Raw genomic sequence first — 27,247 nt, 5'->3', positions numbered from 1 at the left:
CTTCTCATGTATCCGGGAGTGAGGGGGAGGCTCTGTGATGGGGCTCCGACTACTGCTCCATCCTCCTGACTCATGGATGATGGGAGTCGTACAGTCACCCGATGTCTTCTTCACTATGGTGTACTCCTGTGTATGGAGAGAGACACTTAGAGAACTGAACACAGTATTCCCCCCTCAGTAGAAAGAGGGAGATTGTGACCCCGCTGTATAGACCTCTAGTGACCCCACATCTGTAATACTGGAGACCTCACCTACAAAAAGACATTGAGAAAATAGAACGAGGCCAAAACTAAAAAGGAAATAATATTGGGGGGACTAGATGGACCATGTGCTCTCCTCCTGCCGTCATCTCCTATGTTTCTATATAGATGTCATCCTGATCCTCCTGGTTCCTGGTCATTCTCATTGCTCTACAACATTACTATTGCTGCATTGGTGACATGACACATAACTGACCATATCGGTGGCTGACCTTCAGCTTCTTGACGTCACTTGGAAGATCTGGACGTTGTTATACAGGACACTGGATTATTCCTATTATGTATTGTCCCTTCCCTATGTGGGACTTGTTCTATAATGTAGAAAAGTTTACCTCTCCGCTCAACAGGTAGATGATCTCCAAGGTGAAGTCTAATATTCTTCTGCTCATCTCATTCCTGTGCTTGTCCATCCTTGGTGGGTCATTCAGGAGAAGGAGCGTTGTGGAGGAGAAGATGAGAAAACTGGAGGAACTGGAGGATCTAGTACTGCAGACGTCTTTATGAAGAAAGGAGAAGATGGAGATCATACAGGGGACATCATCATGTGTGACATACAGAACCTCACTTATTCATCATTGAGAGAAACATCTTCTCAGAGCCGTCACCACATGGAATAAAGGGGTATTCCCAACACGGACAACTCTCCCCAGGATATGCCAGAAATGTCTGATAGATGCGGCTCCACCTCTGGGTGGCCTTGTTAGGCGGTTTCCGTAGCTCCTATAGAAGTGAATGGAGAGACACAATCTGCTCAGTTCCCCCTGCTATATAATCTGCTGCCAACAGATCAGACTGGTGGTCAGTGTGACAGATGCCCTTTATGAATGAATACACCCCTAATATAAGTTTTTACAGATATTAGAAGTTACCTCAGAGATCCTGGATCTTCAGAGACATCTAAAATTCTTAATTATTATAGTATTCCCCTTTTCCTTGTAGATTATTTTACCGGATAGTAACTTTATTCACATCTGAAAGACAGATACTAACCATGGTTAATGGGAACCAGCGGTCACGTGTCAATGTGCAGAAGGTCCCGCCAGTCCTGCGAGCATGTGCGGAAGGTCCCGCCAGTCCTGCGAGCATGTGCGGAAGGTCCCGCCAGACCAGTGGGCAGGAGCGGAAGGTCCCGCCAGACCAGTGGGCAGGCGCGGAAGGTCCCGCCAGACCAGTGGGCAGGCGCGGAAGGTCCCGCCAGACCAGTGCGCAGGCGCGGAAGGTCCCGCCAGACCAGTGCGCAGGCGCGGAAGGTCCCGCCAGACCAGTGTGCATGCGCAGTACGTCCCACCAATACAGTGTGTATGTCCTGGTAGTTTAGTGTGAGGTAGCAGCATGTATTGTGCTGGGTGTGCAGGATCTCTGCATCATCTTATCACTTAGCAGTCACATCTTACACACAGACTTCTGTAAAGCGTGACCTGTCCTCCATCGTCCACATTACTTGGTGCTTTTCCTTTTAAACCTGTTCCCCCACTTCTTCATTATTCTGTGCTCCTTCTAGACCTGTCCTCTGCTTCTACATTACTCTGTGCTCCTCCTTCTAGACCTGTCCTCTGTTTCTACATTACTCTGTGCTCCTCCTTCTAGACCTGTCCTCTGCTTCTACATTACTCTGTGCTCCTCCTTCTAGACCTGTCCTCTGCTTCTACATTACTCTGTGCTCCTCCTTCTAGACCGATCCTCTGCTTCTACATTACTCTGTGCTCCTCCTTCTAGACCTGTCCTCTGCTTCTACATTACTCTGTGCTCCTCCTTCTAGACCTGTCCTCTGCTTCTACATTACTCTGTGCTCCTCCTTCTAGACCTGTCCTCTGCTTCTACATTACTCTGTGCCTCTCCTTCTAGACCTGTCCTCTGCTTCTACATTACTCTGTGCTCCTCCTTCTAGACCTGTCCTCTGCTTCTACATTACTCTGTGCTCCTCCTTCTAGACCTGTCCTCTGCTTCTACATTACTCTGTGCTCCTCCTTCTAGACCTGTCCTCTGCTTCTACATTACTCTGTGCTCCTGCTTCTAGACCTGTCCTCTGTTTCTACATTACTCTGTGCTCCTCCTTCTTCTAGACCTGTCCTCTGCTTCTACATTACTCTGTGCTCCTCCTTCTTCTAGACCTGTCCTCTGCTTCTACATTACTCTGTGCTCCTCCTTCTAGACCTGTCCTCTGCTTCTACATTACTCTGTGCTCCTCCTTCTAGACCTGTCCTCTGCTTCTACATTACTCTCCTTCTAGACCTGTCCTCTGCTTCTACATTACTCTGTGCTCCTCCTTCTTCTAGACCTGTCCTCTGCTTCTACATTGCTCTGTGCTCCTCCTTCTAGACCTGTCCTCTGCTTCTACATTACCCTGTGCTTCTCCTTCTAGACCTGTCCTCTGCTTCTACATTGCTCTGTGCTCCTCCTTCTAGACCTGTCCTCTGCTTCTACATTACTCTGTGCTCCTCCTTCTTCTAGATCTGTCCTCTGCTTCTACATTACTCTGTGCTCCTCCTTCTAGACCTGTCCTCTGCTTCTACATTGCTCTGTGCTCCTCCTTCTAGACCTGTCCTCTGCTTCTACATTACTCTGTGCTCCTCCTTCTAGACCTGTCCTCTGCTTCTACATTACTCTGTGCCTCTCCTTCTAGACCTGTCCTCTGCTTCTACATTACTCTGTGCTCCTCCTTCTTCTAGACCTGTCCTCTGCTTCTACATTACTCTGTGCTCCTCCTTCTAGACCTGTCCTCTGCTTCTACATTACTCTGTGCTCCTCCTTCTAGACCTGTCCACCACCTTCGGCACAGTCGATCACACCCTCCTGATACAAATTCTCTAGTCCCTTGACATCACAGACTTGGCCCTCTCCTGGATCTCCTCATACCTTACCAACTAAAGATTTACTATCGCTCCCTCATGGGTCTCAGTGTTCTGGATCCCTTACTTTTCTCCATCTAAATCTTTGGTCAAATTTACCTCTGGTCAGGGGCGTAGCTAGAGGCTCATGGGCCCCGATGCAAAAATTCTTACTGGGCCCCCCCCCCCCCGCAAACTTCTCATGGCCGACGGTCCGCTTTCAGCTGCATCGCTGGGTCTCCTAAGTGACCCAACAATGCAGCACTAGCAGCCGGGGCGTCACTAAGGCTGGGTTCACACACACTATTTACGGACGTAATTCGGGCGTTTTAGCATTGAATTACGTCCGAAAATGCGTCTCAAAAGCGTCGGCAAACATCTGCCCACTCATTTGAATGGGTCTTACGATGTTCTGTGCCGACGGTCATTTTTTTTTACGCGCCGCTGTCAAAAGGCGGCGCGTAAAAAAGTGCCTGTCACTTCTTCAGACGTAAATGGAGCCGTTTTCCATGGACTCTATGGAAAACCAGCTTCAATTACTTCCGTAACGGACGCAGCAAAAGACGCCTGCACATGCCATTACGGCTGAAATTACGGTGCTGTTTTCTCCTGAAAACAGCACAGTAATTTCAGCCGTAACGGACGCTGCCGTGTGAACATACCCTCAGGGCTTAAAATGTCCGGGAAATAGCCCCAATACATATGTGTCCGCCCCAAAAAAAAGTGTGTATATGAGACAGCATAGCATATCTATAGCACTACGACCCTATAAACTATGGATAGGATTAGATACAGTGGCTGAGCAGACAGTATCACACATGATAGGATTAGATACAGTGGCTCAGAAGGCAGTATCACACATGATAGGATTAGATACACAGCTCAGCAGACAGTATCACACATGATAGGATTAGATACAGTGGCCCAGCAGACAGTATCACACATGATAGGATTAGATACAGTGGGTCAGCAGACAGTACCACACATGATAGGATTAGATACAGTGGCTCAGCAGACAGTATCACACATGATAGGATTAGATACAGTGGCTCAGCAGACAGTACCACACATGATAGGATTAGATACAGTGGCTCAGCAGACAGTATCACACATGATAGGATTAGATACAGTGGCTCAGCAGACAGTATCACACATGATCGGATTAGATATAGGGCCCAGCAGACAGTATCATACATGATTGGATTAGATACACAGCTCAGCAGACTGTATCACACATGATAGGATTAGATACAGGGCCCAGCTCGCTGACATTGCGGCTCCAGCGCTGGACCCAGGATAGGTAAGAATAATAATTTTGTTTCTTTATGTGTTACTGATTATTTTTGTGTGTTTGTGTTTTTTTTTACAGGTTCGGTTGTTGGACTTCGGATACGAGGACTTCAATGACGGCGTTTCTTTTATTCTCAATAAAATGGTTAATGAGGGTTGTTTTTTTATTTCAATAAAATATTTTTTCTATGTGCTTGTATCTTTTTAAACTTTATTATCACCGCCTTAGTAATGGCCGCTGGCTGATTGACAATCTCCATTACTAAGGCGAGGCTTAATGTTAGCCGGTGCAGAGGCTACACTAACCTCCATTATTACCCCGGTACCCACCGCCACCAGGGGTACTGGGAAGAGCCGGGTACAAACCAGTACCCGACCATCTGTAGTGACGGGCAGGCACCGGGGTGGCCGCAGGCTGGTAGTATTAGGCTGGGGAAGGCCAAAAACAGTGGCCCTTCCCACCCTTGTAATGCTGCCTGCTGCTGCTGTGTTGTATCTGGCTGGTTATGAAAATTGGGGGGGACCCGACATCGTTCTTTCCAATAATTTTTTTTAATTTATTTTTTTAAATTACGTGGGGTCCCCCCCATTTTCATAACCAGCCAGATACAATAAAGCAGCAGCAGGCAGCATTACCAGGATGGGAAGGGCCACTGTTTTTGGCCTTTCCCCTCCTGGTAATACCAGCCTGCGGCCACCCCGGTGGCCGACCATCACTACAGATGGTCAGGTACTGGATCGTACCCGGCTCTTCCCAGCACCCCTGGTGGCGGTGGGTACCGGGGTAATAAAGGGGGTTAGTGTTAGCCTCTGCAGCAGCTAACACTAAGTCCCGCCTTAGCAATGGACGCTGTCAATCAGCCGGCGGCCATTACTAAGGCGGTAGTAATATAGTTTAAAAAAAAACCACAAAGACATAGAAAAAATATTTTATTGAAATAAAAAAAAAAACACACACAACCCTCATTAACCATTTTATTAATAAATAAAAAAGATGTCATCGAAGTAGTCCTGGAATCCGCCGTAGTCCAACGACCGAACCGGTAAGAAAACACACAAAAAATGATTAGTAACACATGTGTTAGGGTATGTGCACACACACTAATTACGTCCGTAATTGACGGACGTATTTCGGCCGGAAGTACCGGACCGAACACAGTGCAGGGAGCCGGGCTCCTAGCGTCGTACTTATGTACGACGCTAGGAGTCCCTGCCTCGCTGCCGGACAACTGTCCCGTACTGAAAACATGTTTACAGTATGGGACAGTTGTCCTGCAGCGAGCCAGGGACTCCTAGCGTCGTACATAACTATAATGCTAGGAGCCCGGCTCACTGCACTGTGTTCGGTACTTGCGGCCGAAATACGTCCGTCAATTACGGACGTAATTAGTGTCTGTGCACATACCCTAAGGCTTAGATACAGGGCCCATGTGTGATACTGTCTGTGGGACCCTGTATCTAAGCCTACCACAAGGTAGGCTTAGTTACAGGGTCCAGCAGACAGTAATCTTATACAGTATAAGATTACTGTGTGCTGGGGCCCTGCATCTAAACCTACAGTGTGGTAGGCTTAGATACAGGGCCCAGCAGACAGGATCACGCATGGGCCATGTATCTAAGCCTACCATGTGATTGGCTTAGATACAGGGCCCAGCAGACAGGATCACACAATCTGTGATCCTGTCTCATGGGCCCCCTAAGCCTGCTACATCGTAGGCTTAGGGGTTGTGCAGTCCCTAAACATTGATGGCCTATCCACAGGATAGGCCATCAATAGCTGATGTGTCTCCCGGGTCCCGCCAATCATCTGTTTTGAAGGGGCCGCAGCACTCGTACGAGAGCTGCTTCCCCTTCATTTCACTACTCGCCCACACTGTGAATCGCCGACACCGTTTCACAGTGTGACCGGAATGAAGTGACAGGAATGAAGGGGAGCAGCTCTCGTACGAGTGCTGCGGCCCCTTCAAAACAGCTGATTGGCGGGTCCCGGGAGTCAGACCCCGCCAGTCAGGGCTAACCTTACCTTCCTCTTCGGCCGCGGCGGGAGTTCTGTAGTCTCGATGCTGTGCGCGGCGGCATAGCGCTGTGACGTCATGCGCTGCGCACAGCGCTTGACGTCAGGACCTCCGCTGCGATCCGGAACCAGGAAGGTAAGTAAAGTATGTTACTATAGTAACAGGGGCCCGCGGCCCGAGTTACTATAGTAACTTTTTATTGATGTGGTGCGGGGGCCGTGGGCCCCCCTGGCTTCGGGGCCCGGTCGCAATTGCGACCGCTGCGACCCCTATAGCTACGCCAGTGCCTCTGGTCTTGATGTTACCTCCCTGCTATCTAGAATGTCTAACAGTTATCTCCTCTTTCACCTCCCACTTCCTTAAGATTAACATGGAGAAAACGGAATCATCTTTACCCCATTTCACTCAACCCCCTTACCAGAACTATCAAATCACAGTTAATGGCTCCACACGTTTCCCGGTCTCACAGGTCCGCTGCATTGGGATAACCCTTAATTTCAAATAGCACAGCCAAGCGCTTACCACTTCTTGCTGTCTCCACCTCAAAAACCTCTTGAAGTCAGTCTTTCCTCGAACAGACAAACATGCCAGTATATATGCCCTCATCATCTACTGTCTAGACTACTCCAACACCCTTCTCTGTGGCTTCCCATCTAACACTATTGCACCCCTCCTACCCATTCTCAACTCAGCTGCAAGGATAAATCTACCTTGTCCCCTCATTCCACCTCTGCGGTCACTGGCCACCCATTGCCTACTAAATTAAGTTATACATATTAAAAATGACATGCAAGGATGTCAACAAACCATCCCCTCCATACATCTCTGCCCTAATCTCCTGATACCTCCCCACACATAATCTCCGGTCCTCACAAGACCTTCTTTGTTCTAATTTTATCTGTTCCTCACATCATCATCTAGATTTCTCCCGTGCTTCCCCCACATTCTGACCTCTTTAGCCCAACTCATCAGATCTCTCCCACTATCCAAACCTTCACTAGTAACCTGAACACCCCCTCTTCAGAAAAGCTTACACCCTAAAATAACCGGCTGCCACTACTCCACCGGATGACCAGCTTCTACCCTCACCTACTGTCTCCTCTTGTAGTGTCTATGCGGGCAGGGTCTCTCCTATTGTAGAGTGCAGTCTATGTGGGCAAGGTCTCTCCTTCTCTTGTAGAGTGTAGTCTATGTGGGCAGGTTCTCTCCTTCTCTTGTAGAGTGCAGTCTACGCGGGCAGGGTCTCTCCTCTTGTATAGTGCAGTCTATGTGGGAAGGTTCTCTCCTTCTCTTGTAGAGTGCAGTCTATGTGGGCAGGGTCTCTCCTCTTGTAGAGTGCAGTCTACACGGGCAGGATCTCTCCTTCTCTTGTAGAGTGCAGTCTACACGGGCAGGATCTCTCCTTCTCTTGTAGAGTGCAGTCTATGTGGGCAGGGTCTCTCCTTCTCTTGTAGAGTGTAGTCTATGTGGGCAGGATCTCTCCTTCTCTTGTAGAGTGCAGTCTACACGGGCAGGATCTCTCCTTCTCTTGTAGAGTGCAGTCTATGTGGGCAGGGTCTCTCCTTCTCTTGTAGAGTGTAGTCTATGTGGGCAGGATCTCTCCTTCTCTTGTAGAGTGCAGTCTACACGGGCAGGGTCTCTCCTTCTCTTGTAGAGTGCAGTCTACACGGGCAGGGTCTCTCCTTCTCTTGTAGAGTGTAGTCTATGTGGGCAGGATCTCTCCTTCTCTTGTAGAGTGCAGTCTATGTGGGCAGGGTCTCTCCTTCTCTTGTAGAGTGCAGTCTACGCGGGCAGGGTCTCTCCTCTTGTAAAGTGCAGTCTATGTGGGCAGGGTCTCTCCTTCTCTTGTAGAGTGCAGTCTACGCGGGCAAGGTCTCTCTCCTATTGTAAAGTACAGTCTACGCGGGTAGGGTCTCTCCTTCTCTTGTAGAGTGCAGTCTACGCGGGCAAGGTCTCTCTCCTATTGTAAAGTACAGTCTACGCGGGTAGGGTCTCTCCTTCTCTTGTAGTGTGCAGTCTATGTGGCCAGGGTCTCTCCTTCTCTTGTAGAGTGCAGTCTACGCGGGCAGGGTCTCTCCTTCTCTTGTAGAGTGCAGTCTACGCGGGCAGGGTCTCTCCTTCTCTTGTAGAGTGCAGTATACGCGGGTAGGGTCTCTCCTTCTCTTGTAGAGTGCAGTCTATGTGGGCAGGGTCTCTCCTTCTCTTGTAGAGTGCAGGCTACGCGGGCAGGGTCTCTCCTTCTCTTGTAGAGTGCAGTCTACACGGGCAGGGTCTCTCCTTCTCTTGTAGAGTGCAGTCTATGTGGGCAGGGTCTCTCCTTCTCTTGTAGAGTGCAGGCTACGCGGGCAGGGTCTCTCCTCTTGTAGAGTGCAGTCTACACGGGCAGGGTCTCTCCTTCTCTTGTAGAGTGCAGTCTATGAGGGCAGGGTCTCTCTCCCTCTGGACCAGTCTGTCATTCATTAATGTTTGTCTCTTCTTATGTACTTAACCCCTTGGACACGCAGCCAATTCAAATTTTTCCTCCCTCCTTCCAAAAGCCAGAACTTTTTTGTTTTTCCGTTGGCATAGCCGTATGAGAACATGTCTTGTGCTGGACGTGAAGTAATTTTAAAAGGGGTTTTCCACGATCAGACAACGGATGACCTCCACTGGATAGGTCATCAGTATATGATGGTGGGGGTCCGACACCCGGACCCCGAACAGATCAGCTGCTCCGGCTGCCGGATGTTTTGAACGGTATGCAGTAGTTGGAGCCGGAAGCAAATGGCTCCGACCACTGCACAGCGGCCGTTCTGCAGAACTAAATGCTCTGCTCCTATTCACTTTAACACAGCAGCACGACCGCTCTATTCCGTGACCGGAGCATCTGCTTTCAGCATGGACTTCTGGTGCCCGGAGGCAGCTGGAGCAGATGATCGGTGCGGAGTCCGGGTGTCGGACCCCCACAGATCATATACTGATGACCTATCTGGTGAAGGTCATCAGTTGTCCGATCGTGGAAAACCCCTTTATTGTCCCCTATAATGTGCTGGGAAAGAGGAAACAATTGTGGGCTGGAATAGAGGAAAACGCAGTGAATCCTATTGATTTTTAGGTTTAGTTTTTGCGGCGTTCACCATGCGATGAAAATGACTTGTTACCTTTATTCTCCGGGTCAATACGATTACGACGACACCAAATTTTGAGATTTATCTTCGACAAGGAAAGAAAAATTTGTTCAAAAAAGAAAACCGTTTTGCGTCGCTATTTTGTGAGACAGAACGTTTTATATTTCCGGTGATTGCGCGGTGAGAGGAGTTTTATATTTCTGATGATTGCGCGGTGTGAGGAGTTTTATATTTCCGGTGATTGCGCGGTGTGAGGGGTTTTATATTTCCGGTGATTGCGCGGTGTTAGGGGTTTTATATTTCCGGTGATTGCGCGGTGTGAGGGGTTTTATATTTCCGGTGATTGTGCAGTGTGAGGAGGTTTATATTTCCTGTGATTGCGGGGTGTGAGGGGTTTATATTTCCGGTGATTGCGCGGTGTGACGGGTTTATATTTCCGGTGATTGCGCGGTGTGAGGGGTTTTATATTTCCGGTGATTGCGCGGTGAGGGGTTTATATTTCCGGTGATTGCACGTTGTGAGGAGTTTTATATTTCCGGTGATTGCGCGGTGTGAGGGGTTTATATTTCCGGTGATTGCGCGGTGTGAGGGGTTTTATATTTCCGGTGATTGCGCGGTGTAAGGGGTTTATATTTCCGGTGATTGCTCGGTGTGAGGGGTTTATATTTCCGGTGATTGCGCGGTGTGGGGGGGTTATATATTTCCGGTGATTGCGCGGTGTGGGGGGTTTTATATTTCCGGTGATTGCGCGGTGTCGGGGGTTTTATATTTCCGGTGATTGCGCGGTGTGAGGGGTGTCATATTTCCGGTGATTGCGCGGTGTGAGGGGTCATATTTCCGGTGATTGCGCTGTGTGAGGGGTTTTATATTTCCGGTGATTGCGCGGTGTGAGGGGTTTATATTTCCGGTGATTGCGCGGTGTGAGTGGTTTATAATTCCGGTGATTGCGCGGTGTGAGGGAGTTTTATATTTCCGGTGATTACGCGGTGTTGGGGAGGTTTATATTTCCGGTGATTGAGCGGTGTGAGGGGTTTATATTTCCGGTGATTGCGCGGTGTGAGGGGTTTATATTTCCGGTGATTGCGCGGTGTGAGGTGTTTTATATTTCCGGTGATTGCGCGGTGTGGGTGGTTTATATTTCCGGTGATTGCGCGGTGTGAGGAGTTTTATATTTCCGGTGATTGCGCGGTGTGGGGGGGTTTATATTTCCGGTGATTGCACGGTGTGGAGGGTTTTATATTTCCGGTGATTGCGCGGTGTGGGGGGTTTTATATTTCCGGTGATTGCGCGGTGTGAGGGGTTTATATTTCCGGTGATTGCACGGTGTGGGGGGGGTTTTATATTTCCGGTAATTGCACGGTGTGAGGGGTTTTATATTTCCGGTGATTGCGCGGTGTGAGGGGTTTATATTTCCGGTGATTGCGCGGTGTGAGTGGTTTTATATTTCCGGTGATTGCGCGGTGTGAGGAGTTTTATATTTCCAGTAATTGCGCGTTGTGAGGAGTTTTATATTTCCGGTGATTGCGCGGTGTGAGGGGTTTTATATTTCCAGTAATTGCGCGTTGTGAGGAGTTTTATATTCCCGGTGATTGCGCGGTGTGAGGTTTATATTTCCGGTGATTGCGCGGTGTGAGGGGTTTTATATTTCCGGTGATTGCGCGGTGTGAGGGGGTTTTATATTTCCGGTGATTGCGCGCTGTGAGGAGTTTTATATTTCCGGTGATTGCGCGGTGTGGGGGGTTTATATTTCCGGTGATTGCGCGGTGTGAGGGGTTTTATATTTCCAGTGATTGCGCGGTGTGAGCGGTTTTATATTTCCGGTGATTGCGCGGTGTGAGGGGTTTTATATTTCCGGTGATTGCGCGGTGTGGGGGGGTTTATATTCCCGGTGATTGCGCGGTGTGAGGGGTCATATTTCCGGTGATTGCGTGGTGTGAGGGGGTTTATATTTCCGGTGATTGTGCGGTGTGGGGGGGTTTATATTTCCGGTGATTGTGCGGTGTGGGGGGGGTTTATATTTCCGGTGATTGCGCGGTGTGAGGGGTTTTATATTTCCGGTGATTGCGCGGTGTGAGGGGTTTATATTTCCGGTGATTGCGCAGTGTGAGTGGTTTATAATTCCGGTGATTGCGCGGTGTGAGGGAGTTTTATATTTCCGGTGATTACGCGGTGTGGGGGAGGTTTATATTTCCGGTGATTGCGCGGTGTGAGGGGTTTTATATTTCCGGTGATTGAGCGGTGTGAGGGGTTTATATTTCCGGTGATTGCGCGGTGTGAGGGGTTTATATTTCCGGTGATTGCGCGGTGTGAGGTGTTTTATATTTCCGGTGATTGCGCGGTGTGGGTGGTTTATATTTCCGGTGATTGCGCGGTGTGAGGAGTTTTATATTTCCGGTGATTGAGCGGTGTGGGGGGTTTTATATTTCCGGTGATTGCACGGTGTGGAGGGTTTTATATTTCCGGTGATTGCGCGGTGTGGGGGGTTTTATATTTCCGGTGATTGCGCGGTGTGAGGGGTTTATATTTCTGGTGATTGCACGGTGTGGGGGGGTTTTATATTTCCGGTAATTGCACGGTGTGAGGGGTTTTATATTTCCGGTGATTGCGCGGTGTGAGGGGTTTATATTTCCGGTGATTGCGCGGTGTGAGGGGTTTTATATTTCCGGTGATAGCGCGTTGTGAGGAGTTTTATATTTCCAGTAATTGCGCGTTGTGAGGAGTTTTATATTTCCGGTGATTGCGCGGTGTGAGGGGTTTTATATTTCCGGTGATTGCGCGCTGTGAGGAGTTTTATATTTCCGGTGATTGCGCGGTGTAGGGGGTTTATATTTCCGGTGATTGCGCGGTGTGAGGGGTTTTATATTTCCAGTGATTGCGCGGTGTGAGCGGTTTTATATTTCCGGTGATTGCGCGGTGTGAGCGGTTTATATTTCCGGTGATTGTGCGGTGTGGGGGGGTTTATATTTCCGGTGATTGTGCGGTGTGGGGGGGGTTTATGTTTCCGGTGATTGCGCGGTGTGAGGGGTTTTATATTTCCGGTGATTGCGTGGTGTGAGGGGTTTATATTTCCGGTGATTGCGCAGTGTGAGTGGTTTATAATTCCGGTGATTGCGCGGTGTGAGGGAGTTTTATATTTCCGGTGATTACGCGGTGTGGGGGAGGTTTATATTTCCGGTGATTGCGCGGTGTGAGGGGTTTTATATTTCCGGTGATTGAGCGGTGTGAGGGGTTTATATTTCCGGTGATTGCGCGGTGTGAGGGGTTTATATTTCCGGTGATTGCGCGGTGTGAGGTGTTTTATATTTCCGGTGATTGCGCGGTGTGGGTGGTTTATATTTCCGGTGATTGCGCGGTGTGAGGAGTTTTATATTTCCGGTGATTGCGCGGTGTGGGGGGTTTTATATTTCCGGTGATTGCACGGTGTGGAGGGTTTTATATTTCCGGTGATTGCGCGGTGTGGGGGGTTTTATATTTCCGGTGATTGCGCGGTGTGAGGGGTTTATATTTCCGGTGATTGCACGGTGTGGGGGGGTTTTATATTTCCGGTAATTGCACGGTGTGAGGGGTTTTATATTTCCGGTGATTGCGCGGTGTGAGGGGTTTATATTTCCGGTGATTGCGCGGTGTGAGGGGTTTTATATTTCCGGTGATAGCGCGTTGTGAGGAGTTTTATATTTCCGGTCATTGCGCGTTGTGAGGAGTTTTATATTTCCGGTGATTGCGCGGTGTGAGGGGTTTATATTTCCGGTGATTGCGCGGTGTGAGGGGTTTTATATTTCCGGTGATTGCGCGGTGTGGGGGGTTTATATTTCCGGTGATTGCGCGGTGTGAGGGGTTTTAGATTTCCGGTGATTGCGCGGTGTGAGGGGTTTTATATTTCCGGTGATTGCGCGGTGTGAGCGGTTTTATATTTCCGGTGATTGCGCGGTGTGAGGGGTTTTATATTTCCGGTGATTGCGCGGTGTGGGGGGTTTATATTTCCAGTGATTGCGCGGTGCGAGGGGTTTTATATTTCCGGTGATTGCGCGGTGTGAGGGGTTTATATTCCCGGTGATTGTGCGGTGTGAGAGGTTTATATTTCCGGTGATTGTGCGGTGTGAGGGGTTTATATTTCCGGTGATTGCGCGGTGTGGGGGGTTTATATTTCCGGTGATTGCGGGGTGTGAGGGGTTTTATATTTCCGGTGATTGCGCGGTGTGAGGGGGTTTATATTTCAGGTGATTGTGCGGTGTGGGGGGGATTATATTTCCGGTGATTGCGCGGTGTGAGGGGTTTTATATTTCCGGTGATTGCGCGGTGTGAGGGGTTTTATATTTCCGGTGATTACGCGGTGTGAGGGGGTTATATTTCCGGTGATTGCGCGGTGTGAGGGGTGTTATATTTCTGGTGATTGCGCGGTGTGGGGGGTTTATATTTCCGGTGATTGCGCGGTGTGAGGGGTTTTATATTTCCGGTGATTGCGCGGTGTGGGGGGGTTTATATTTCCGGTGATTGCACTGTGTGAGGGGTTTATATTTCCGGTGATTGCGCGGTGTAAGGGGTTTATATTTCCAGTGATTGCGCGGTGTGAGAGGTTTTATATTTCCAGTGATTGCGCGGTGTGAGGGGTTTATATTTCCGGTGATTGCGCGGTGTGGGGGGTTTTATATTTCCGGTGATTGCGCGGTGTGAGGGGTTTATATTTCCGGTGATTGCGCGGTGTGAGGGGTTTTATATTTCCGGTGATTGCGCGGTGTGAGTGGTTTTATATTTCCGGTGATTGCGCGGTGTGAGGGGTTTTATATTTCCGGTGATTGCGCGGTGTGAGGGGTTTATATTTCCGGTGATTGCGCGGTGTGAGGGGTTTTATATTTCCGGTGATTGCGCGGTGTGAGGGGTTTATATTTCCGGTGATTGCGCGGTGTGAGGGGTTTTATATTTCCGGTGATTGCGCGGTGTGAGGGGTTTTATATTTCCGGTGATTCGCGGTGTGAGGGGCTTTATATTTCCGGTGATTACGCGGTGTGGGGGGGGGGTTATATTTCCGGTGATTGTGCGGTGTGGGGGGGTTTTATATTTCCGGTGATTGCGCGGTGTGGGGGGTTTTATATTTCCGGTGATTGCGCGGTGTGAGGGGTTTATATTTCCGGTGATTGCGCGGTGTGGGGGGGTTTATATTTCCGGTGATTGCGCGGTGTGAGGGGTTTTATATTTCCGGTGATTGCGCGGTGTGGGGGGTTTTATATTTCCGGTGATTGCGCGGTGTGAGGGGTTTTATATTTCCGGTGATTGCGCGGTGTGAGGGGTTTTATATTTCCGGTGTGAGGGGGTTTATATTTCCGGTGATTGCACGGTGTGAGGGGTTTTATATTTCTGATGATTGCGCGGTGTGAGGGGTTTTATATTTCCGGTGTGAGGGGGTTTATATTTCCGGTGATTGCGCGGTGTGAGGGGTTTATATTTCCGGTGATTGCGCGGTGTGGGGGGGTTTATATTTCCGGTGTGAGGGGGTTTATATTTCCGGTGATTGCGTGGTGTGAGGGGTTTTATATTTCCGGTGATTGCGCGGTGTGGGGGCTTTTATATTTCCAGTGATTGCGCGGTGTGAGGGGTTTTATATTTCTGATGATTGCGCGGTGTGAGGGGTTTATATTTCCGGTGATTGCACGGTGTGGGGGGTTTTATATTTCCGGTGATTGCGCGGTGTGGGGGGTTTATATTTCCAGTGATTGCGCGGTGTGAGGGGTTTATATTTCCGGTGATTGCGCGGTGTGAGGGGTTTATATTTCCAGTGATTGCGGGGTGTGAAGGGTTTTATAATTCCGGTGATTACGCGGTGTGAGGGGTTTTATATTTCCGGTGATTGCGCGGTGTGGGGGGTTTTATATTTCCGGTGATTGCGCGGTGTGAGGGGTTTATATTTCCGGTGATTGCGCGGTGTGAGGGGTTTATATTTCCGGTGATTGCGCGGTGTGGGGGGGTTTTATATTTCCGGTGATTGCGCGGTGTGAGGGGTTTATATTTCCGGTGATTGCGCGGTGTGGGGGGTTTATATTTCCGGTGATTGCGCGGTGTGGGGGGGGGGTTATATTTCCGGTGATTACGCGGTGTGAGGGGTTTATATTTCCGGTGATTGCGCGGTGTGAGGGGTTTATATTTCCGGTGATTGCGCGTTGTGAGGAGTTTTATATTTCCGGTGATTGCGCGGTGTGAGGTGTTTATATTTCCGGTGATTGCGCGGTGTAAGGGGTTTATATTTCCGGTGATTGCGCGGTGTAAGGGGTTTATATTTCCGGTGATTGCGCGGTGTGAGGGGTTTATATTTCCGGTGATTGCGCGGTGTAAGGGGTTTATATTTCCGGTGATTGCGCGTTGTGAGGAGTTTTATATTTCCGGTGATTGCGCGGTGTGAGGGGTTTATATTTCCGGTGATTGCGCGGTGTAAGGGGTTTATATTTCCGGTGATTGCGCGGTGTGAGGGGTTTATATTTCCGGTGATTGCACGGTGTGAGGGGTTTATATTTCCGGTGATTGCGCGGTGTGGGGGGGGTTTATATTTCCGGTGATTGCGCGGTGTGAGGGGATTTATATTTCCGGTGATTGCGCGGTGTGAGGGGTTTATATTTCCGGTGATTGCGCGGTGTGAGGGGATTTATATTTCCGGTGATTGCGCGGTGTGGGGGGTTTATATTTCCGGTGATTGCGCGGTGTGGGGGGGTTTATATTTCCGGTGATTGCGCGGTGTGAGGGGATTTATATTTCCGGTGATTGCGCGGTGTGAGGGGTTTATATTTCCGGTGATTGCGCTTTGTGAGGGTTTTATATTTCCGGTGATTGCGTGGTGTGGGGGGGGGTTATATTTCCGGTGATTGCGCGGTGTGAGGGGTTTATATTTCCGGTGATTGCGCGGTGTGAGGGGTTTTATATTTCCGGTGATTGCGCGGTGTGAAGGTTTTATATTTCCGGTGATTGCGCGGTGTGAGGGGTTTATATTTCCGGTGATTGCGCGGTGTGAGGGGTTTATATTTCCGGTGATTGCGCGGTGTGAGGGGTTTATATTTCCGGTGATTGCACGGTGTGGGGGGGTTTTATATTTCCGGTAATTGCACGGTGTGAGGGGTTTTATATTTCCGGTGATTGCGCGGTGTGAGGGGTTTATATTTCCGGTGATTGCGCGGTGTGAGGGGTTTTATATTTCCGGTGATAGCGCGTTGTGAGGAGTTTTATATTTCCGGTCATTGCGCGTTGTGAGGAGTTTTATATTTCCGGTGATTGCGCGGTGTGAGGGGTTTATATTTCCGGTGATTGCGCGGTGTGAGGGGTTTTATATTTCCGGTGATTGCGCGGTGTGGGGGGTTTATATTTCCGGTGATTGCGCGGTGTGAGGGGTTTTAGATTTCCGGTGATTGCGCGGTGTGAGGGGTTTTATATTTCCGGTGATTGCGCGGTGTGAGCGGTTTTATATTTCCGGTGATTGCGCGGTGTGAGGGGTTTTATATTTCCGGTGATTGCGCGGTGTGGGGGGTTTATATTTCCAGTGATTGCGCGGTGCGAGGGGTTTTATATTTCCGGTGATTGCGCGGTGTGAGGGGTTTATATTCCCGGTGATTGTGCGGTGTGAGAGGTTTATATTTCCGGTGATTGTGCGGTGTGAGGGGTTTATATTTCCGGTGATTGCGCGGTGTGGGGGGTTTATATTTCCGGTGATTGCGGGGTGTGAGGGGTTTTATATTTCCGGTGATTGCGCGGTGTGAGGGGGTTTATATTTCAGGTGATTGTGCGGTGTGGGGGGGATTATATTTCCGGTGATTGCGCGGTGTGAGGGGTTTTATATTTCCGGTGATTGCGCGGTGTGAGGGGTTTTATATTTCCGGTGATTACGCGGTGTGAGGGGGTTATATTTCCGGTGATTGCGCGGTGTGAGGGGTGTTATATTTCTGGTGATTGCGCGGTGTGGGGGGTTTATATTTCCGGTGATTGCGCGGTGTGAGGGGTTTTATATTTCCGGTGATTGCGCGGTGTGGGGGGGTTTATATTTCCGGTGATTGCACTGTGTGAGGGGTTTATATTTCCGGTGATTGCGCGGTGTAAGGGGTTTATATTTCCAGTGATTGCGCGGTGTGAGAGGTTTTATATTTCCAGTGATTGCGCGGTGTGAGGGGTTTATATTTCCGGTGATTGCGCGGTGTGGGGGGTTTTATATTTCCGGTGATTGCGCGGTGTGAGGGGTTTATATTTCCGGTGATTGCGCGGTGTGAGGGGTTTTATATTTCCGGTGATTGCGCGGTGTGAGTGGTTTTATATTTCCGGTGATTGCGCGGTGTGAGGGGTTTTATATTTCCGGTGATTGCGCGGTGTGAGGGGTTTATATTTCCGGTGATTGCGCGGTGTGAGGGGTTTTATATTTCCGGTGATTGCGCGGTGTGAGGGGTTTATATTTCCGGTGATTGCGCGGTGTGAGGGGTTTTATATTTCCGGTGATTGCGCGGTGTGAGGGGTTTTATATTTCCGGTGATTCGCGGTGTGAGGGGCTTTATATTTCCGGTGATTACGCGGTGTGGGGGGGGGGTTATATTTCCGGTGATTGTGCGGTGTGGGGGGGTTTTATATTTCCGGTGATTGCGCGGTGTGGGGGGTTTTATATTTCTGGTGATTGCGCGGTGTGAGGGGTTTATATTTCCGGTGATTGCGCGGTGTGGGGGGGTTTATATTTCCGGTGATTGCGCGGTGTGAGGGGTTTTATATTTCCGGTGATTGCGCGGTGTGGGGGGTTTTATATTTCCGGTGATTGCGCGGTGTGAGGGGTTTTATATTTCCGGTGATTGCGCGGTGTGAGGGGTTTTATATTTCCGGTGTGAGGGGGTTTATATTTCCGGTGATTGCACGGTGTGAGGGGTTTTATATTTCTGATGATTGCGCGGTGTGAGGGGTTTTATATTTCCGGTGTGAGGGGGTTTATATTTCCGGTGATTGCGCGGTGTGAGGGGTTTATATTTCCGGTGATTGCGCGGTGTGGGGGGGTTTATATTTCCGGTGTGAGGGGGTTTATATTTCCGGTGATTGCGTGGTGTGAGGGGTTTTATATTTCCGGTGATTGCGCGGTGTGGGGGCTTTTATATTTCCAGTGATTGCGCGGTGTGAGGGGTTTTATATTTCTGATGATTGCGCGGTGTGAGGGGTTTATATTTCCGGTGATTGCACGGTGTGGGGGGTTTTATATTTCCGGTGATTGCGCGGTGTGGGGGGTTTATATTTCCAGTGATTGCGCGGTGTGAGGGGTTTATATTTCCGGTGATTGCGCGGTGTGAGGGGTTTATATTTCCAGTGATTGCGGGGTGTGAAGGGTTTTATAATTCCGGTGATTACGCGGTGTGAGGGGTTTTATATTTCCGGTGATTGCGCGGTGTGGGGGGTTTTATATTTCCGGTGATTGCGCGGTGTGAGGGGTTTATATTTCCGGTGATTGCGCGGTGTGAGGGGTTTATATTTCCGGTGATTGCGCGGTGTGGGGGGGTTTTATATTTCCGGTGATTGCGCGGTGTGAGGGGTTTATATTTCCGGTGATTGCGCGGTGTGGGGGGTTTATATTTCCGGTGATTGCGCGGTGTGGGGGGGGGGTTATATTTCCGGTGATTACGCGGTGTGAGGGGTTTATATTTCCGGTGATTGCGCGGTGTGAGGGGTTTATATTTCCGGTGATTGCGCGTTGTGAGGAGTTTTATATTTCCGGTGATTGCGCGGTGTGAGGTGTTTATATTTCCGGTGATTGCGCGGTGTAAGGGGTTTATATTTCCGGTGATTGCGCGGTGTAAGGGGTTTATATTTCCGGTGATTGCGCGGTGTGAGGGGTTTATATTTCCGGTGATTGCGCGGTGTAAGGGGTTTATATTTCCGGTGATTGCGCGTTGTGAGGAGTTTTATATTTCCGGTGATTGCGCGGTGTGAGGGGTTTATATTTCCGGTGATTGCGCGGTGTAAGGGGTTTATATTTCCGGTGATTGCGCGGTGTGAGGGGTTTATATTTCCGGTGATTGCACGGTGTGAGGGGTTTATATTTCCGGTGATTGCGCGGTGTGGGGGGGGTTTATATTTCCGGTGATTGCGCGGTGTGAGGGGATTTATATTTCCGGTGATTGCGCGGTGTGAGGGGTTTATATTTCCGGTGATTGCGCGGTGTGAGGGGATTTATATTTCCGGTGATTGCGCGGTGTGGGGGGTTTATATTTCCGGTGATTGCGCGGTGTGGGGGGGTTTATATTTCCGGTGATTGCGCGGTGTGAGGGGATTTATATTTCCGGTGATTGCGCGGTGTGAGGGGTTTATATTTCCGGTGATTGCGCTTTGTGAGGGTTTTATATTTCCGGTGATTGCGTGGTGTGGGGGGGGGTTATATTTCCGGTGATTGCGCGGTGTGAGGGGTTTATATTTCCGGTGATTGCGCGGTGTGAGGGGTTTTATATTTCCGGTGATTGCGCGGTGTGAAGGTTTTATATTTCCGGTGATTGCGCGGTGTGAGGGGTTTATATTTCCGGTGATTGCGCGGTGTGAGGGGTTTATATTTCCGGTGATTGCGCGGTGTGAGGGGTTTATATTTCCGGTGATTGCACGGTGTGAGGGGTTTATAGTTCCGGTGATTGCGCGGTGTAAGGGGTTTATATTTCCGGTGATTGCGCGGTGTGAGGGGTTTATATTTCCGGTGATTGCACGGTGTGAGGGGTTTATATTTCCGGTGATTGCGCGGTGTGGGGGGGGTTTATATTTCCGGTGATTGCGCGGTGTGAGGGGATTTATATTTCCGGTGATTGCGCGGTGTGAGGGGTTTATATTTCCGGTGATTGCGCGGTGTGAGGGGATTTATATTTCCGGTGATTGCGCGGTGTGGGGGGTTTATATTTCCGGTGATTGCGCGGTGTGGGGGGGGGGTTTATATTTCCGGTGATTGCGCGGTGTGAGGGGATTTATATTTCCGGTGATTGCGCGGTGTGAGGGGTTTATATTTCCGGTGATTGCGCTGTGTGAGGGTTTTATATTTCCGGTGATTGCGTGGTGTGGGGGGGGTTATATTTCCGGTGATTGCATGGTGTGAGGGGTTTATATTTCCGGTGATTGCGCGGTGTGAGGGGTTTTATATTTCCGGTGATTGCGCGGTGTGAAGGTTTTATATTTCCGGTGATTGCGCGGTGTGAGGGGTTTATATTTCCGGTGATTGCGCGGTGTGAGGGGTTTATATTTCCGGTGATTGCGCGGTGTGAGGGGTTTATATTTCCGGTGATTGCACGGTGTGAGGGGTTTATATTTCCGGTGATTGCGCGGTGTGAGGGATTTTATATTTCCGGTGATTGCGCGGTGTGAGGGGTTTTATATTTCCGGTAATTGCGCGGTGTGAGGGGTTTTATATTTCCGGTGATTGCGCTGTGTGAGGGGGTTTTATATTTCCGGTGATTGCGCGGTGTGAGGGGTTTTATATTTCCGGTGATTGCGCGGTGTGAGGGGTTTTATATTTCCTGTGATTGCGTGGTGTGGGGGGTTTATATTTCCGGTGATTGCGCGGTGTGAGGGGTTTATATTTCCGGTGATTGCGCGGTGTGAGGGGGTTTTATATTTCCGGTGATTGCGCGGTGTGAGGGGTTTATATTTCCGGTGATTGCGCGGTGTGAGGGGTTTTATATTTCCGGTGATTGCGCGGTGTGGGGGTTTTATATTTCCGGTGATTACGCGGTGTGGGGGGATTTATATTTCCGGTGATTGCGCGGTGTGAGGGGTTTTATATTTCCGGTGATTGCGTGGTGTGAGGGGTTTATATTTCCGGTGATTGCGCGGTGTGAGGGGTTTATATTCCCGGTGATTGCGCGGTGTGGGGGGTTTATATTTCCGGTGATTGCGCGGTGTGAGGGGGTTTATATTTCCAGTGATTGCGCGGTGTGAGGGGTTTATATTTCCGGTGATTGCGCGGTGTGAGGGGTTTTATATTTCTGATGATTGCGCGGTGTGGAGGGTTTTATATTTCCGGTGATTGCGCTGTGTGGGGGGTTTTATATTTCCGGTGATTGCGCGGTGTGCGGGGTTTATATTTCCGGTGATTGCGTGGTGTGGGGGGTTTATATTTCCGGTGATTGCGCGGTGTGAGGGGTTTATATTTCCGGTGATTGCGCGGTGTGAGGGGGTTTATATTTCCGGTGATTGCGCGGTGTGAGGGGTTTTATATTTCCGGTGATTGCGCGGTGTGGGGGGTTTATATTTCCGGTGATTGCGCGGTGTGAGGGGTTTTATATTTCCGGTGATTGCGCGGTGTGGGGGGTTTATATTTCCGGTGATTGCGTGGTGTGAGGGGTTTATATTTCCGATGATTGCGCGGTGTGAGGGGTTTATATTTCCGGTGATTGCGCGGTGTGAGGGGGTTTATATTTCCGGTGATTGCGCGGTGTGAGGAGTTTTATATTTCCGGTGATTGCGCGGTGTGAGGGGTTTTATATTTCCGGTGATTGCGCGGTGTGGGGGGTTTTATATTTCCGGTGATTGCGCGGTGTGAGGGAGTTTATATTTCCGGTGATTGCGCGGTGTGAGGGTTTTATATTTCCGGTGATTGCGCGGTGTGAGGGGTTTATATTTCCGGTGATTGCGCGGTGTGAGGGGTTTATATTTCCGGTGATTGCGCGGTGTGAGGGGTTTATATTTCCGGTGATTGCGCGGTGTGAGGGGTTTTATATTTCCGGTGATTGCGCGGTGTGGGGGGTTTATATTTCCGGTGATTGCGCGGTGTGAGGGTTTTATATTTCCGGTGTTTGCGCGGTGTGAGGGGTTTATATTTCCGGGGATTGTGCGGTGTGAGGGGTTTATATTTCCGGTGATTGCGCGGTGTGGGGGGGGGTTTTATATTTCCCGTGATTGCGCGGTGTGAGGGGTTTATATTTCCGGTGATTGCGCGGTGTGAGGGGTTTATATTTCCGGTGATTGCGCGGTGTGAGGGGTTTTATATTTCCGGTGATTGCGCGGTGTGGGGGGTTTATATTTCCGGTGATGGCGCGGTGTGAGGGGTTTATATTTCCGGTGATTGCGCGGTGTGAGGGGGTTTATATTTCCAGTGATTGCGCGGTGTGAGGGGTTTATATTTCCAGTGATTGCGCGGTGTGGGGGGTTTATATTTCCAGTGATTGCGCGGTGTGAGGGGTTTATATTTCCAGTGATTGCGCGGTGTGAGGGGTTTATATTTCCAGTGATTGCGCGGTGTGAGGGGTTTATATTTCCGGTGATTGCGCGGTGTGAGGGGTTTTATATTTCCGGTGATTGCGCGGTGTGGGGGGTTTATATTTCCGGTGATGGCGCGGTGTGAGGGGTTTATATTTCCGGTGATTGCGCGGTGTGAGGGGTTTATATTTCCGGTGATTGCGCGGTGTGAGGGGTTTATATTTCCAGTGATTGCGCGGTGTGGGGGGTTTATATTTCCGGTGATGGCGCGGTGTGAGGGGTTTATATTTCCGGTGATTGCGCGGTGTGAGGGGTTTTATATTTCCGGTGATTGCGCGGTGTGGGGGGTTTATATTTCCGGTGATTGCGCGCTGTGAGGGGTTTATATTTCCGGTGATTGCGCGGTGTGAGGGGTTTATATTTCCGGTGATTGCGCGGTGTGAGGGGTTTTATATTTCCGGTGATTGTGCGGTGTGAAGGGTTTATATTTCCGGTGATTGCGCGGTGTGAGGGGTTTATATTTCCGGTGATTGCGCGGTGTGAGGGGTTTATATTTCCGGTGATTGCGCGGTGTGAGGGGTTTATATTTCCGGTGATTGCGTGGTGTGAGGGGTTTATATTTCCGGTGATTGCGCGGTGTGAGGGGGGTTTATATTTCCGGTGATTGCGCGGTGTGAGGGGTTTATATTTCTGGTGATTGCGCGGTGTGGGGGGTTTTATATTTCCGGTGATGGTGTGGGGCGTTTATATTTCCGGTGATTGCGCGGTGTGGGGGGTTTTATATTTCCGGTGATTGCGCGGTGTGAGGGTTTTATATTTCCGGTGATTGCGCGGTGTGGGGGGGGGGGTTTATAGTTCCGGTGATTGCGCGGTGTGAGGGGTTTATATTTCTGGTGATTGCGCGGTGTGAGGGGTTTATATTTCCGATGATTGCGCGGTGTGAGGGGTTTATATTTCCGGTGATTGCGCGGTGTGAGGGGGTTTATATTTCCGGTGATTGCGCGGTGTGAGGGGGTTTATATTTCCGGTGATTGCGCAGTGTGAGGGGTTTATATTTCCGGTGATTGCGCGGTGTGAGAGGTTTTATATTTCTGGTGATTGCGCGGTGTGAGGGGTTTATATTTCCGGTGATTGCGCGGTGTGAGGGGGTTTATATTTCCGGTGATTGCGCGGTGTGAGGGGTTTTATATTTCCGGTGATTGCGCGGTGTGAGGGGTTTTATATTTCCGGTGATTACGCGGTGTGGGGGGGGGGTTATATTTCCGGTGATTGCGCGGTGTGAGTGGTTTTATATTTCCGGTGATTGCGCGGTGTGAGGGGTTTTATATTTCCGGTGATTGCGCGGTGTGAGGGGTTTTATATTTCCGGTGATTACGCGGTGTGGGGGGGGGGTTATATTTCCGGTGATTGCGCGGTGTGAGTGGTTTTATATTTCCGGTGATTGCACGGTGTGAGGGGTTTATATTTCCGGTGATTGCGCGTTGTGAGGAGTTTTATATTTCCGGTGATTGCGCGGTGTGAGGGGGTTTATATTTCCGGTGATTACGCGGTGTGAGGGGTTTTATATTTCCGGTGATTGCGCGGTGTGAAGGGTTTTATATTTCCGGTGATTGCGCGGTGTGGGGGGGGGTTTATATTTCCGGTGATTGCGCGGTGGGAGGGGTTTATATTTCCGGTGATTGCGCGGTGTGAGGGGTTTTATATTTCCGGTGATTGCGCGGTGTGAGGGGTTTATATTTCCGGTGATTGCGCGGTATGATGGGTTTATATTTCCGGTGATTGCGCGGTGTGAGGGGTTTTATATTTCCGGTGATTGCGCGGTGTGTGGGTTTTATATTTCCGGTGATTGCGCGGTGTGGGGGGTTTATATTTCCGGTGATTGCGCGGTGTGGGGGGGTTTATATTTCTGGTGATTGCGCGGTATGATGGGTTTATATTTCCGGTGATTGCGCGGTGTGGGGGGTTTTATATTTCCGGTGATTGCGCGGTGTGGGGGGTGTATATTTCCGGTGACTGCGCGGTGTGAGGGGTTTTATATTTCCGGTGATTGCGCGGTGTGGGGGGGTTTATATTTCCGGTGATTGCGCGGTGTGAGGGGTTTATATTTCCGGTGATTGTGCGGTGTGAGGGGTTTTATATTTCCGGTGATTGCGCGGTGTGGGGGGTTTATATTTCCGGTGATTGCGCGGTGTGAGGGGTTTATATTTCCGGTGATTGCGCGGTGTGAGGGGTTTATATATCCGGTGATTGCGTGGTGTGGGGGGTTTATATATCCGGTGATTGCGCGGTGTGAGGGGTTTATATTTCCGGTGATTGCGCGGTGTGGGGGGGTTTATATTTCCGGTTATTGCGCGGTGTGAAGGTTTTATATTTCCGGTGATTGCGCGGTGTGAAGGTTTTATATTTCCGGTGATTGCGCGGTGGGAGGGGTTTTATATTTCAGGTGATTGCGCGGTGTGAGGGGGTTTATATTTCCGGTAATTGCGCGGTGTGAGGGGGGTTTATATTTCCGGTAATTGCGCGGTGTGAGGGGGGTTTTATATTTCCGGTGATTGCTCGGTGTGAGGGGTTTTATATTTCCGGTGATTGCGCGGTGTGAGGGGGGTTTATATTTCCAGTGATTGCGCGGTGTGGGGGGTTTATATTTCCGGTGATTGCGCGGTGTGGGGGGTTTATATTTCCAGTGATTGCGCGGTGTGGGGGGTTTATATTTCCGGTGATTGCGCGGTGTGGGGGGTTTATATTTCCAGTGATTGCGCGGTGTGAGGGGTTTATATTTCCGGAGATTGCGCGGTGTGAGGGGTTTATATTTCCGGTGATTGCGCGGTGTGAGGGGTTTTATATTTCCGGTGATTGCGCGGTGTGAGGGGGTTTATATTTCCGGTAATTGCACGGTGTGTTGTGTTTTATATTTCCGGTGACTGCGCGGTGTGAGGGGGTTTATATTTCCGGTGATTGCGCGGTGTGAGGGGGTTTATATTTCCGGTGATTGCGCGGTGTGAGGGGTTTATATTTCCGGTGATTGCGCGGTGTGAGGGTTTTATATTTCCGGTGATTGCGCGGTGTGAGGGGTTTATATTTCCGGTGATTGCGCGGTGTGAGGGGTTTTATATTTCCGGTGATTGCGCGGTGTGAGGGGTTTTATATTTCCGGTGATTGCGCGGTGTGAGGGGTTTTATATTTCCGGTGATTGCGCGGTGTGAGGGGTTTATATTTCCGGTGATTGCGTGGTGTGAGGGGTTTATATTTCCGGTGATTGCGCGGTGTGAGGGATTTATATTTCCGGTGATTGCGCGGTGTGAGGGGGTTTATATTTCCGGTGATTGCGCGGTGTGAGGGGGTTTATATTTCCGGTGATTGTGCGGTGTGAGGGGTTTTATATTTCCGGTGATTGCGCGGTGTGCGGGGTTTATATTTCCGGTGATTGCGCGGTGTGAGGGGTTTTATATTTCCGGTGATTGCGCGGTGTGAGGGGGTTTATATTTCCGGTGATTGCGCGGTGTGAGGGGTTTATATTTCCGGTGATTGCGCGGTGTGAGGGGTTTTATATTTCCGGTGATTTCGCGGTGTGAGGGGTTTTATATTTCCGGTGATTGCGCGGTGTGAGGGGGTTTTATATTTCCGGTAATTGCGCGGTGTGAGGGGTTTATATTTCCGGTGATTGCGAGGTGTGAGGGGATTTATATTTCCGGTGATTGCGCGGTGTGAGGGGTTTATATTTCCGGTGATTGCGCGGTGTGAGGGGTTTATATTTCCGGTGATTGCGCGGTGTGAGGGGTTTATATTTCTGGTGATTGCGCGGTGTGAGGGGTTTTATATTTCCGGTGATTGCGCGGTGTGAGGGGTTTATATTTCCGGTGATTGTGCGGTGTGAGGTTTATATTTCCGGTGATTGCACGGTGTCGGGGGGGGGTTTATATTTCCGGTGATTGCGCGGTGTGAGGGGGTTATATTTCCGGTGATTGCGCGGTGTGAGGGAGTTTATATTTCCGGTGATTGCGCGGTGTGGGGGGTTTATATTTCCGGTGATTGCGCGGTGTGAGGGGTTTATATTTCCGGTGATTGCGCGGTGTGAGGGGGTTATATTTCCGGTGATTGCGCGGTGTGAGGGGTTTTATATTTCCGGTGATTGCGCGGTGGGAGGGGTTTATATTTCCGGTTATTGCGCGGTGTGAGGGGGGTTTATATAACCGGTCGGCATCGCGCAGTTTCTTCGGAGGACAGAGGAAGCCGCGATCTATAACTGATGAGATGCCGCCATCGCTATTAATCACGAGGGGTTAAGCGGCCGGGATTGCGCGGTCTCTGATCTTGGCGGTTGCCCGCGGCTGTCAGTAGCCGTGTACGGTGCAGGCTCCGCTCCTTCTAGTGTGACGGCGCACGTACAGCATAATACTATAGATCTGATGTCACCAAGGGGTTAATCCCTCCTGTATTTTATATTTACACCACTTAAAATAAATAATAATAATTACCAACACTGTGCCAGACAAAAACGCACCAAAACCGGACAGAAATGACCTCATGTAACCTTACTACTGCATCATGGGAAATCTCCTGACTGATAACAGAGAGAACACTAA

The 27,247-nt window shown here is 49.9% G+C and overlaps 1 long non-coding RNA gene across 1 annotated transcript; it reads right to left on the bottom strand.

The window, feature by feature from the left end:
* Positions 1–800: 800 nt before the first annotated feature.
* LOC142713742 (uncharacterized) lies at positions 801–27,247 on the bottom strand. Its single transcript, XR_012870153.1, has 3 exons — positions 27,140–27,247; positions 1,130–1,231; positions 801–980 (listed from the first exon to the last, which is right to left on the bottom strand). It is a non-coding gene; the product is annotated as an uncharacterized LOC142713742 (long non-coding RNA).

The sequence above is a fragment of the Rhinoderma darwinii genome, unplaced genomic scaffold (genome assembly GCF_050947455.1).
Source record: "Rhinoderma darwinii isolate aRhiDar2 unplaced genomic scaffold, aRhiDar2.hap1 Scaffold_4349, whole genome shotgun sequence".
Classification (NCBI taxonomy): Eukaryota; Metazoa; Chordata; class Amphibia; order Anura; family Rhinodermatidae; genus Rhinoderma; species Rhinoderma darwinii.
Note: the sequence above shows the minus strand (reverse complement) of the source record. Positions and strands in the feature narration are given on the sequence as shown.